The following is a 14,147-nucleotide window of genomic DNA, read 5'->3' as shown; positions in this document are numbered from 1 at the left end:
AAAGCTAATACATAGCAGTAACAGCACTTGAAACTGGTACTGCCAAAATCTAAAGTCCTTGCAGAAAAAGGAAGGCCTGAGTAGGGAATGGAGGCTCATGACTGTGCGTCAACATTGGCAGTATTTTCCTTATCCAGAAGTGTGGAAAGAAAGGTGCAAGACATTCAAAGAGAGATTATGCCTACATTGGAATAAATTGTAATATCTTTCCCTCATTCTTTAGCTTTGGGATTCTCTTTCCACATCTATATTTGACTTTTTAGTCATTCAGAGCCATTTTCAGTCAATTAATATGACTTATTATACTTAAATAAGATTAACATAGAGCCAACAAAATCATTATAATGCCTTAGTTTTATATTTACATACCATCTCTTCAAAGACAGGTTGCAAATATTTTTTTTTTCTTTTAAATTTGTTTGATTTGATTTAACCAGAAATTTAATAAAACAATCATCAAAATGTGGCAACACATTGAGTATTTTTGGAACTAATTCATTCTATAAAACAAACATTTTTAAGGACTTAAATTTTGCCAGTGTCACATAATAATACAGAAAGCACATACAAAATAAATAATTTAGTAAAAACCACTCATATGCATATGGCTGTAATACATAGGAAAAATATAGTGATATGGATTTATCCTGGCTATAAAGTTTTCTACAATTGGCATGACAATTAATGGGAAGTATCAGTGACTAAAGTTATTACAGAGGCTTCTGTTATAGAAATGGCAAATATTCCTTCTTTTATGGCCTTTAATTTCTCTGTTATTTCTTACATAGGTAAACTGCCAAGTAGTCACTTCTGACTCGGGGAAAGGATAGCATGTATTTTTTAAAATCCATCCATACACAAAAGTCATCATTTGCTGGTGACTTCCATATTAGAAGTATAAGAACAGAAAGGAAATGAAATTGATTCATATTATTTTATATATCAAAAATACCAAATATGAGTTAAAATTATGTTTCAATTATTTAATGCTAGATAAATCTCACAGAAATAAATTAATAGAAAATAGAAGCAAGTTATAAAATAGAAATGCTTGTAATGCATCCTCATTTATTAGAGAAAAATGCTATTTTATTATTATCGGATAAATTATATATATGTATATATGAGAATCTGCTAGTGTAATATGTTACAAGTGGGACTTTATTTTATTTTATGCTCAATTTCAAAGTATGCCATTAGAGTGTGCTAAAACATTTCCTTAAATTACAAAACTTTTTCTGAAATTGATACTGTTTTATAAGCTGCTCTAAGCAAAAAGTTCCATTTACTGCTGGCTTAAAATTGGAAGATATATTTGAGAATATTAATATATTAATAATTTGCAAGTCTTCTATTATATACCTTAGATGTTTAACACTAATTTGGTATGTCTATATGCTTCCAGATTATGAAAGTTGTTAGAAACACAAATAATAGCTATTATAATTATTTAGTGCAGCAAGAAATAAAGCACAATGTTTCACATTATCTGTTCCATCAGAGGAAACCATGTGGGCAATTGGTATTAGGGCCCAAACATCAAGGAAAATCAATAAATCAGTAGAAAATATAGTATAGTGGCAATGTGAGGTACAATAGAACAGCAAAACCTTTGGAATCAGGCAAATCTGTTGTTGAAATGGAAAATATTTGAATGTTTGTTATTACAGTTTCATTCAGAATATTGGTGAAGTGTAGAAGCAGATTTACATGGATGATATAAATATACATGATTAGTGTAAAATATTTTTGGAGGGAGGGTACAGAATAAGAGAAATAGAAGATTTTTTCATAGCCAAACTGTTCTTTATGAAAACATCTTGCATGACCTAAGGAAAGTCCTGTCAGAAGTCAGTTAAATGCAAGGAGAGCAGAACAAGACCCCTAGAAACTGGGATATCTTTTATTGTCATATCACAATCCCCCCCGCCAGTGAAATACTCCATAAGATTCTGGAAAAAAGAAAAAAACTTTAACTCCCATCTATGTCTTTCTTCAAGTTCACAAAAATTTAAAGAAATACCAAGGAAGACATGAGTGTGTGCAGTTGTTGATGTATAGGGGAGGGAGGCATATGTTGCCAGCATCTCCTACCATTATATGTTCACCAGAACTTTTAGCTGGCCATCCAAATCCAAGCTTACCACCAAGACAGGCATGTAGCCTGAGAATGTCCCTCTTGATAGATCACTGAACTGCAAAATTAGGAATTGAAGAGAGGCAATAACCACAGATATAGTTGCTGACTTAAAATATCTAGGAAAAAATTTAGACTGGTAGATTTTACATTTTTAGAAAGTGAATTGTATGTGCCTAAGAGCCTCCTCCTGAATGCCTCTTTGTTGATCAGATGTGGCCCTCTCTCTCTAGCTAAGCCAAATTGGCAGGTGAAATCACTGCCCTCCCCCTACATGGGATCAGACACCCAGGGGAGTGAATCTCCCTGGCAATGTGGAATATGACTCCTGGGGAGGAATGTAGACCTGGCATCATGGGATGCAGAACATCTACTTGACCAAAATGGGGAATTGAAAGGAAATGAAATAAGCTTCAGTGGCAGAGAGATTCCAAAAGGAGCCGAGAGGTCACTCTGGAGGGCACTCATATGCACAATATAGACAACCTTTTTCAGGTTCTAATGAATTGAGGTAGCTGGTGATAGATACCTGAAACTATTAAACTACAACCCAGAACCCATGAATCTTGAAGATGATTGTATAAAAATGTAGCTTATGAGGGGTGACAATGAGATTGGGAAAGCCATATGGACCACACTCCCCTTTGTCTAGTTTATGGATGGATGTGTTAAAAAATGGGGGAAGGAAAAAACAAACAAAGGCACACAGTATTCTTTTTTATTTTAATTGCCCTTTTTCACTTTAATTATTATTCTTGTTATTTTTGTGTATGTGGTAATGAATGTGTCAGGGATTGATTTGGGAGATAAATGCACAACTATGTAATGGCACTGTGAACAATCAAATGTACACTTTGTTTTGTATGACTGCATGGTATGTGAATATATCTCAATAAAATGAATTTAAAAAAAGAAAGTGAACTGTAGAGGAATCTTTAATTATCAAAATTGCCTCAAACAGAATGATGAACTGTGGTGTATGCATACAATAGAATATTGAGTGAAGGAATGAATTTGTGAGACATGCAACTAGGTGAATGGACCTTGAAGACAGCATTTTGAGTGAAATAAGCCAGAAAAGAAAGGACAAACATTATAACACCTCACTAATATGGACTAACTATAATGTGCAAACTCTGTTATTTGAAACTTAGAGCATGCTTATAGTAAAGGTCCCTAGATTGTAAGCTCTTACAGCAGTCACATCTATTCCTAAATTTTAATGGTTATCTCTAAATTCTGAGATGCTGAGCTCTTTGTGCATAACCTGGTTAGTCTCTGGAACTTTGAGTATCTGTGTGATACTGAGACTGAGAGCCAGAATTCGGCAGCTATGAATGTCAGTAGTAACCCATTATTACAGCAACTGTTAAAAAAGCTGAAAAAGGGTTCAGACTTCAATTAGAGATATGAATGAAGTGGATCTGGTTAGGACCAAGGCAAATTAGAGTAAAGGATAAAGGACTATATTGATGTTGTTTTAAAACTTCAACTTCTGTGTGAGACCAATGGAAGAGATATCTATTTGATATAAAATCTATATGGAGAGATGAGTAGAACAATGGGGACAAAAATTAAATGAATAATATGGGGAATGGGGGATGGGATGTTTTGGGTGTTCTTTTTTCTTATATTTTTATTTTTATTTTTATTTATTTTTGGAGTAAAGAAAATGTTCAAAAACTGATTTTGGAGATGAATGCACAAGTATATAATGGTACTTTGAACAATTGATTGTACACTGTGGATGACTGTATCATGTGTGAATATATATCAATAAAACTGAACTTAAAATAGGCAGAAATAACCACAGAAGAAATTGTAAAATCTTGTCAAAAAATATTCCCCCAAAATGCATCAGATGAATTTATAGGTAAGTTACCTAAAAATATCAGGGCACAGATGATTCACATATCATTTAAATTCTTCAAGAAGATAAAGGATGAAAAATCCCATTTCAATTTATGAAGCAAATATAACTTTGATACAAAAACTTGAAAGAGAAAATGCAATAATGAAACCTAAAAGAACACACTCATTTAAGTATGTAGACACAATAACCTTAAATGTTAAGTAATGAACATTGATGGACTCACACACCATAATCAACAGTGATTTTTCCATAAATGTGAAGATGGTTCAAAACCAATAAATCTATTATTAGAATGTATACCTTAATAGATCATATAATTAAATACACAGAGATACACACAGGTACTGCATATAACAACATCTTCTTCTAAATGCTGAAATTGTATTTGATGAAATGAACAATGATTTCTGATAAAAGCTCATAATAAAATTGGAATGGAAGCATATTATTTGTGTATGATAAAAAAAATCTGTCTCAAACAGCCACAATCATGACTCACTGGGCTCTTATTAATGTAAAGAACAAGATATGGATGAATACCATTTATTACTTAAAATATTCTGGAAATTCTTGCATTTGTATAAAGCATGGAAAATAAATAAGATATTCAAGTTTGAGAAGTGAGGAACCCATTTGTTTGTGGCAGATAATCAGATTATCCACAAATAAATTCAAGACAATCATCTGAAAAATTGAACTTAATAATTGGAAGAAACATGATAATTCTCATAATTTTATGGGATGGATCCTAAGATAATTGCCATTTTACATGTGAGAAAACAAAATCATAGAGAGATTCAGTAATTTGCTCAAGATTAAATATTTATTATATGACAGAGCCAGGATATGATTATTTTTTCTGGTTCAAATAGCAAGGCAGAAATTATAATTTAATAATTAAGATCCCAGTTAATTTTCAATAAAAATCACAGTGACATAAATGTAACATGAAATGACAGGCCTTCTATTAAGAAATGATTAGACTTTACTGAAATAATAAGACAAAAGCAAAAAGTTGCAAATCTAACACCAAATATAATTCAATTTCAATCAACATCATAATGGAGTTCATTTTTTAAAATTGATCACATTTAAAATCCATCATGTATAATGGCAAGAATACTCAAACTTATTTTGATAAAGAAGAACAATAAGGAGAGAATGGCAAACCTCTTGTTAAAATGTGCTTTAAATATATAAAAATGAAATTGTGGTATTGGCAAAGAATTGGTAAGCAGATAGAATAACTGGTAATAATTTTTGATCATTAATTCTATGTCAAGCACTGCTTTAAATAGTTTACTCAAATTACCTCATTTAAACCACTTTAAACTTATATGATTTAATTCTTCCATAAACCTAAGACAGATGCTATTGTTATCCTAATTTTAAAACTGGGGAAATTGAAACACCAAAATTTAAGTAACTTTCTAAAAGTCACACAGCTAATAAGTGGTGGTCTGTGTGACTCCAGAGGCTGCAATCAGAATCACTACACGGTGCAATGAAACATGAAACTCACAAACTGAAGAATACGTAAATGCTTAACATATGACAGTGATGGTGATGACATTGCCAATCAGTATGAAAATGTTAGGTGATTTGGCTGAATACTAGGGTGATGGTAGTGTTGGTGGGAGGACTTGCATCATGTTTCACATGAAAACAAATATTTTTGTGGATTAGAGCTAAATTTCCAAAAATAAAAGAAAATATTTTGCAGGAAAACAAGTGTAAATATTCATATGATTTGGGGGACTAAAAAGGCTTTTTCTAAGAACAAAAGAAAAGCCATAAAGAAAATGGTTGATTTGATATCATAAAAATTAAAATATTTTTAATGTAAAAAAGGAAAGATATGAACAAAATCAAAACTAAAATGGCTAATGGAAAAATACAAGGTTTGAAATAGAAAAATACAACATAATTAATGTAAAGAGTTTTCTAAGAAAATAATATGGAAGAAACATTCCAATAGAAAATTAGGCCAAGGACAGGAAAAGTTGTATCACAGAGAAAATTAAATGGCCATGGACATGTAAAATATATTAATGTTAGTAGTGTTCAATGAAAAATAAAATAGTGATGAGATACAATTTTGATTAGTGATTATTTTAATTATATTTGTGATTTTTTAAATATAATGCCCAATTTTGACAAATGTATATTAAAATATTATTCATGAAATTATAATTAACCCTGCCTTTATATAAGTCTGTTCTGTTAATACATTAAGAAGATTACAAATATCCACATTAAGGCTCATTAACTAAAGTAAGTTTTTTAATAGGATAAAATACTATGTCAGACTTCCAGGAAGATGGTGGACTAGGAGAGGAAGGGCAAACTTCCCCTCTGTGAAAAGATTGGGAAAAGGGCAGAAAGTGCTCCAGAAAGGCAATTCCAGGGTGCCACTGCTGAACAGGTACCTCTACACTACATAGTGGGGACTTAGATGAGGTGACAGAGGGACTGCAATTGAAAGGACAGGGTGAGTTTGTTGGTCTGGGACCACCACTGGGGACTGGTAGCTGGAGCTGGCTACTGAACATGAGAGGGATAAATTTTTCATGCCCCATGCACCGATTTCAGCAGTTGGCTAGGGAGATAAACCTTCACAGACCCACAGCCAAGAGCTCCCATGAGGGAACTTGGAATTTGGTGGACTTGTGGTGACCACACTCACTCTTCCTTCACAGAAGCCTGGGGAGTACACAGCTGAGAGGTAAGTGCACCACACTGAAGTGCCAGGAGACCCTCTTCAACCCCAGAGAATCATGGGTGTACAGGAGACAGGCACTGTTGTGCATTTGAGCTGGTTGGTGAGATGCACCACCCCACAGCCCCAGAGTGGTCCACTTGTAGCCCCAGGAACTTCTGGGCCCACTGTGCACAAGAGCAGACTCTCTGCCAAAGTGCATGGGGCCTGCCACCCACACACAAGGCTGCCAGTCCCCAGTGCACATGGAGAACTGGTGCACTGATTGGATTTCAGCCCAGTTATGACCCTGCCTAGTGCACAGATGAAGTTGGGGGAGAGCTGGCTTGAGAGTAAAAGGTGGCTCAAAAGTGCCATCTGCTGGTAGGGCAGGGAAAGTGCACTCTAACAAGCCATAGCTCTGCCAAATTGTAGACAAATGTTCAAATAATCCTACATATCCCAAAATAAACTTATCAAGATAAGAAAATGTCCCAAGGCCAATAACAGAAAACCATAAAGCACATAAAGAAACTAGAAGACATGAAAAAGCCAAATGAGCAAATTAAAAAGTTGGAAGATAAACAAAATTTGGAGAACTTAATCAAAGAAGTGCACACAAATCTCCAAAACAACTTCAATGAGTTCGCTATGGACATAAAGGGTATCAAGAAGACTCTAGAAGAGAATAAAGAAGAATTTGAAAGAATAAATAATAGCAGATCTTATGGAAATAAAAGATACTGTTGATCAAATTTAAAAAAAAAATAGAGACAAACTGTTATGCTACAAGTCTTCTGGGGGACAGACAGAAGGATGATCACTCTAACGATGAAAATGAAGATTTTGTTTGTGCCAGATCTCAATGACAGTTCATAGCCAGTGTAATGTGGAGAGAGGCCTGGCCCTGAGAGGGAGCATAAGGCATCACCATGCCCACATCCTGTCCTCCCCTGGCAACGAAGCTTGAGTCTACTTGGTGAGCACCACACTGGCAGGTTCACACAGTGCCCTTCAGCTTCACCACTTCCTCATGCTGCCATCCCCTTCTCGTTAGCTCCCCTAAGCCTCCACCTTTGCTTCCCACATCCCTTGGTATTGGGCTTTATTGGGGCAATGTGCAGAAAGTGTTGGAAGGTGTTGGCCATGGCCTTTTTGCCCCTGCCTTCCTCACTGCCTTCAAACTGTCAGGTGTTAAATGCTGCTGGGTTGCCAGGCCCTTACCCCTGGCCAGGTGTATCCCTCTGTTCCAAAGTCACATGCAGAAACTTCCAGCAAAGACATATGGCATCCAGGAGCAAGATGTCTTGACCTTCTCCAGATAATGAAAAACATTGCAAAGCAAGCATAAAGTCTATCACAGTGGATGAAAATAGGAAAATATTTGCAATCATCTTGTATTCAGATTCTCTAGAAAGGAAAGTACCCCTTAAAAGACTGCAAGAAGGGCATTGCCAGCAGCCAGGGGGCAAAAGATGGACACTCTGCAACTACCAGTCTGAGACCTGCAGTGCCTTAGAGTCATGACTTTACCCTCCCTGGGTTCAAAAACAATTATCACATCTCAGTTTCAGTTCTGCCAGGATGTTCCAAGAAGCCACAACATAGCAGGCCATAAGAACCTCTGAAGATGTCATTAATAAACTTAAGTATTTGGAAAAACTCCTTTGGACCATAATTTTGAGAGGCATTGAAGCTGCTTATACACTGCAAAAACTTGTAAATTGATAATCATACAATGAAATATTGTACAACAATGTAAATGAATGAGTATGGCTGCATGCATCAACAATTTTCATAAAGGAAGCAAGTTCCAGGACAGTTTCAGGGTTAATGTTACTACCTGGAAAGATGATGGGAAGGGGTCTAAAAAAATGTTCTTAACATAATCAATGAGAATGACTTCCCTGTAAATAATGGTGTAACCTGAATAAGCTGTCAGACTTGGATAGCGAAGGATGAAAATAAGGAAATTTTGGAGTAAAAAGGATATTTGGCAATTGTCTGTGTAAGGATTTTAGTTCTTGAGTGGCCTAGGACACCTGGTTCCAGTTTGCAACTAGTTGTCATTCAGGAAGAAGTAGTAGATATTGATAGACAACAAGCTCAACAAAAGAATGTGACTGTTCTAGTTTGCTAATGCTGCCAGAATGCAAAACACCAGAGATGGATTGGCTTTTATAAAAGGGGGTTTATTTGGAAACACAGTTACAGTCTTAAGGCCATAAAGTGTTCAAGGTAACATATCCGCAATCAGGTACCTTCAGTGGATGTTGGCCAACAGTGTCCAGAAAACCTCTGTTAGCTGGAAAGGCACATGGCTGGCATCTGCTCCAAAGTTCTGGTTTCAAAATGGCTTTCTCCCAGGATGTTCCTCTCTATGCTGCAGTTCCTGAAAAATGTTACTCTTATTTGCACTTGAGGTATTTGTCCTCTCTTAGCTTCTCTGGAGCAAGAGTCTGCTTCCAATGGCCATCTTCAAAATCTCTCTCATCTGCAGCTCTTGTGCTTTCTTCAAAGTGTACCTCTTGGCTGTAGCTCCTCTTCCGAAGTTCACTCTCAGCTGCACTGAGTTCCCTCTGTCCATCAGCTAACTTATATGGCTCCAGTGACTCAAATTAGACCCACCCCGAGTGGGCAGAGCAACACCTCCGTGGAAATTCTCCAGAGTCATCACCCACAGTTGGGTGTGGCGCATCTCCAAAGAAACACTCAAAGAATTACAATCTAATCAACACTGATAACATCTGCCCACACAAGATTACATCAAAGATAATGGCATTTGGGGGACAAAATATATTCAAACTGGCACATTCCACCCCCTGGACCCCAAAATGACATTATCTTTCCATATACAAAGTAATTCATCCCACAACAATATCACAGAAACTTAAATCATTTCAGTAACAATAGTTAAGTACAAAATTCTATCAAAACCAATTATAGGCATGGTCAGTCCTAAGGCATAATTATCCTTTAGCTGTGGAACTATAATCTTAGAACAAGTTATGTACTTCCAATTTACAAACTAGGGACATTCATAGGATAAACATTCCCATTGCCATAGGAGAAAATGAAAGGAAAATAGGGTTAACAGGACCAAAACAGTTCCTAAAACCCACAGGACAAACTCCATTAGATTTCAAAGTCCGAGAGTCATTAACAGAATGATGTTGCATACTTGGGGCTTGAGAGAGTGGGAGTTTAACCCTTTCTAAGGGTCTTTGTGGCAGCCCTTTCCTCTCCAAATGCTTAGGTGAGTGCTCCAACATATCCACACAGTGGGAAAAACACCTTCTTGGCCCCACCCTCCTCAAACATTGGGGCAGCAACCGGATTCCCTTCCATCTCTGGGGCACACGTTCAACTCCTTCAGAACAGTGGGGTGGCAGCCAGGCTCTCCCCAATTCCCTGGGAATGTGCTCCACCCTCTTTGGGGCTTGAGGTGGCAGAACATTTCCTGAACATCCAGGTGGAATACCCACCCTCGACCTCCAAGGCAAACTCACCCTTTCCATGCATGTGGGCTGCTCTGCTCTCCCAGCCTGAGACCTCTTGACTCCAGACCTCAACCACCATGGCTCTGTCTTTGAAGAAAATTTTCCTGCAATTTGTTCCTTATCTGTCTCCTCCAGTCCAGACTGGCAGCATCTCTGTCTATAAAGATCTCACAAAAATTCTGTTGGCTTTGCATGAAGCACACAGGGGTCAAAGCCATCAGACAACAGGACTTTCCAAAAATCCTTTCTGCTTAACTCCCTTTCCAATCTTGGCTTGTACTGAAATGGTGGCTGGATTCCATGTTTGGTAACATCCTCATGTTGGGCTGCAGCTTCTGGGATTCCACCCCCTGGAAGCCTGGAATTTTCCAAACCATCAGCTTCTGGTTTCTTTGAACCCAAGATTTCAGCTCTAAGTCTGTCTCTCTCCACTCACATTTTACTATAAGCTGCAAGGAGAAGCCAGGCTACTTCTATATTTTGCTTGGAGATCTCATCAGCTAAATATTCCAGGTTGTTGCTCTCAAATTCTGCCCTCCATCCAACACCAGGACTCAATTTTGCCAAATTCTCTGCAACTTTAAAACAAGGATTGCCTTTCTTCCAGTTCACAACAACACATTTATCATTTCTCCTCAAGCCCTCATCAGCAGTATCTTTAGAGTCCATATTCCACAAACAGTCTCTTCAAAGCAGTTTAGGCCTTTTCTATCAAGCTCCCCACAATTCTTCCAGAATCTTCCCCTTATCCATTTAAAAAGCCTCTCCAACATGTTTGGTATTTGCAAATTCAGCATCAAAAGCACCCTACTTCTCTGGTACCAAAATCTGTTCTAGTCTGCTAATGCTGCCAGAATGCAAAACACCAGAAATGGATTGGCTTTTATAAAAGGGGGTTTATTTGGTTACACAGTCACAGTCTAAAGGCTATAAAGTGTCCAAGGGAACACTTCAGAAATCGGGCACCTTCACTGGAGGTTGGCCAATGGTGTCTGGAAAATCTCTGTTAGCTGGGAAGGCAAGAGGCTGTCATCTGCTCCAGAGTTCTTGTTTCAAAATGGCTTTCTCCCAGGATGTTCCTCTCTATGCTACAGCTCCTCTTCAGAATGTCACTCTCAGTTGCTCTTGGGGAATTTGTCCTCTCTTAGCTTTTCCAGAGCAAGAGTCTGCTTTCAACAGCTGTCTTCCAACTGTCTCTCATCTGTAGCTCCTGTGCTTTCTTCAAAGTGTCCCTCTTGGCTGTAGTTCCTCTTCAAAATGTCACTCACAGCTGCACTGAGTTCCTGCTGTCTGTCAGCTCATTTATATGGCTCCAGTGACTCAACTTAGACCCACCCCGAATGGGCAGAGCAACACCTCCATGGAAATTATCCAATCAGAGTCATCACCCACAGCTGGGTGGGGCACATCTCCACAGAAACACTCAAAGAATTACAATCTAATCAACACTGATAACATCTGCCCACACAAGATTACATCACAGATAATGGCATTTGGGGGACACAATATATTCTGACTGGCACATCACCCTATTCTATAGCAGAGTTGGGTACCCAGAATAAATGTTAAGGAAAATTTAAACAAATTGGAAAAGAAGACTTGTGAAGAGACTTTGGAATTACCAAAAGAAAGGGAAAGAAAAAAATACCATGTGCCAATAACTTTTCAAGTTGCTTTTGTTAAGGAAATTATATCCAGTTAATCACTATGATATACAGGAATTTATGAAGGCACCTTATGAACTTTTAATTAAAACCTCAAGAATTTAATACTTTTATTCAGTAAGTGTGCCTTTAAGTATGTGACTCAGTATAAAATCACCAAAATATATCATCAAAAAAAAAAAAAAGACTGCAAGTAGTAAAATCTTTTGGATTGCTCTAGGAGTTTTATATTTGATGATGATTTGGAAAACCTTATTTCCCAGACCTAAAATTTCCATCTGCTTTTAAGTAACCTGAAGATGGATACTCTATTTCTTATATTGTTAATAGGTATTTGAGAGACTACCAAAGGGAGGAGCTCAGTTTCTCTATGGACACTACATCCAAAGAAGAGGGTTATTTAATTTCTGGCTGCAGTTTTGCATACAAATGGAACTCATGAGGATAATGAAAATAACATACCAGAGTTTCTACTAAGAAGTATGAAAATGGAACCCTTTACTTGTGCAGCAAAAAGATGTTGTTAATAGCTTCTCATCTTTCTGTCCTTTATAACTAGAAGGATGAATTGGACACCTGGGGATATTTCAGAGTCATAATTTTATATGGTAACAAAAAAAAAACAATGAATCAATCCTTCTAAAGCTGAGGGAATATGAAATTGCTCTAATAACTTATGAAACACTGCATGTATGCCAAGATAAACTTAACAGTTTGGAATGGTTAGCTGTCATTGTGGATGAAACTCATAGACTCAAGAATCCAAAAGCTAGAATAACAGAAATCATGAAAGCTTTAAAATGTAATGTCCACTTGGCCTCACTGGAACCATTCTTCAGAACAACATAAAGGAACTGTGGTGTGTTATGGGCTTGGCTGTGCCAGGACTGTTAGGCAGCAGGATCTACTTCAAGAAGGAATTTTCTGATCCAGTAGAATATGGTCAGAGACATACAGCAATAAAAAGAGAAATAGCTACTGGACAAATAGCGATGTGAAGACTTGCAAAAAAGCCAAAAGGCTAGTTTCTCAGGTGAACCAAGACTGTTATCAAGAATCAGTTGCCTAAGAAGGAAGACTGGATGGTGTATAATTCCCTGGCAGTTTTTCAGAAAGCTATCAGTGTTAGAAACAGAAGATGTAACTTTGATACTTCAGTCTTCTGAGACTTGTACCTGCCACAGTGGCCAAAAAGAAAGAAACTGTTGTTATGAGACCAATTCACACAGTGAGACAGAGAAAAATTGTATTTAAGTTACTGTGCAGTCCTTCAGAAGGTGGCTAAATATGCCCTATGCTTCAAGCTGCTAGCACCTCCAAAAAACAGGAAACACTTACCAAAAAGATATGTGATCCTGTTTTTTCCAGATTCCCAGATTTTATGCAGAAAAGCAAATATGCAGTCTTCCAAATAATTTCTGACCCAAAATACAGTGGTAAAATGAAGGTAGTTCAGCAACTATTAAATCATGGCAGAAAAAAACAAAGTTCTTCTTTTCTCATTTTCCACCAAGTTCCTTGATGTGCTGTAGCAATACTGCATGGCATGTAGGCTTGAATACCAAAAACTTGATGGAAATAGAAAATCAGAGGAAAGAATCAAGATTGTGAAAGAGTTCAACAGTACACAAGATGTTAATATTTGCTTTGTTTCCACAATGTAAGATAGTAAAAATTGATAATTTGATTTTTATCTAATTGTTTTTGAGATTTAGATAATTTTTTAAACTACCCCATGGATTGATTTCCAATGGTAATGTTTATATTGCTTTGTTTTATTTGGCTTTAAGAGGAAGCAGCAAAAATCCTATTAATTATGACTGAAATAAAAATATCTTGAATATTGCCAAACATTTTCTATTTCTTTTACCACCATTAAATTCCCCTTATGAGCCTGTGTTTCCAAAGATAACAATAAAAGAGTGTACATATATATGACACAGAACAGCAGATTTAAAGGGGCAGAAGAAAGAATATGTGAACTACAGGGCAGAGAAATTGAATGCAAATGCACCAAAGAACAAATGGTGAAAAAAATTGAAAAAATTGAACTGGATCTCAGGGAATGATGGATGACATGAAGGGCCCAAATATAAGAATCATTGGTGTACCAGAAGGTGAAAAGAAGAGTAAAGAGCTGGGAGGAGTATTTGAAGATATAGTTGGGGAAAACTTCGCAACCACACACAAATTGAAGATGCCCAACAAACTCCAAATAGAATAAATGTAAATAAGTGCATTCTGAGATATATACAAATTAGATTTTCAAATGCTG

The 14,147-nt window shown here is 36.8% G+C and overlaps 1 pseudogene; it reads left to right on the top strand.

The window, feature by feature from the left end:
- Positions 1-7,906: 7,906 nt before the first annotated feature.
- On the top strand, positions 7,907-13,536 carry LOC119522274 (annotated as a pseudogene).
- The last annotated feature ends 611 nt before the right edge of the window (positions 13,537-14,147 follow it).

Source organism: Choloepus didactylus, chromosome X (genome assembly GCF_015220235.1).
Source record: "Choloepus didactylus isolate mChoDid1 chromosome X, mChoDid1.pri, whole genome shotgun sequence".
NCBI lineage: Eukaryota > Metazoa > Chordata > Mammalia > Pilosa > Megalonychidae > Choloepus > Choloepus didactylus.
The sequence above is the reverse complement of the archived record's forward strand: the minus strand, read 5'-3'. Positions and strand labels throughout refer to the sequence as shown.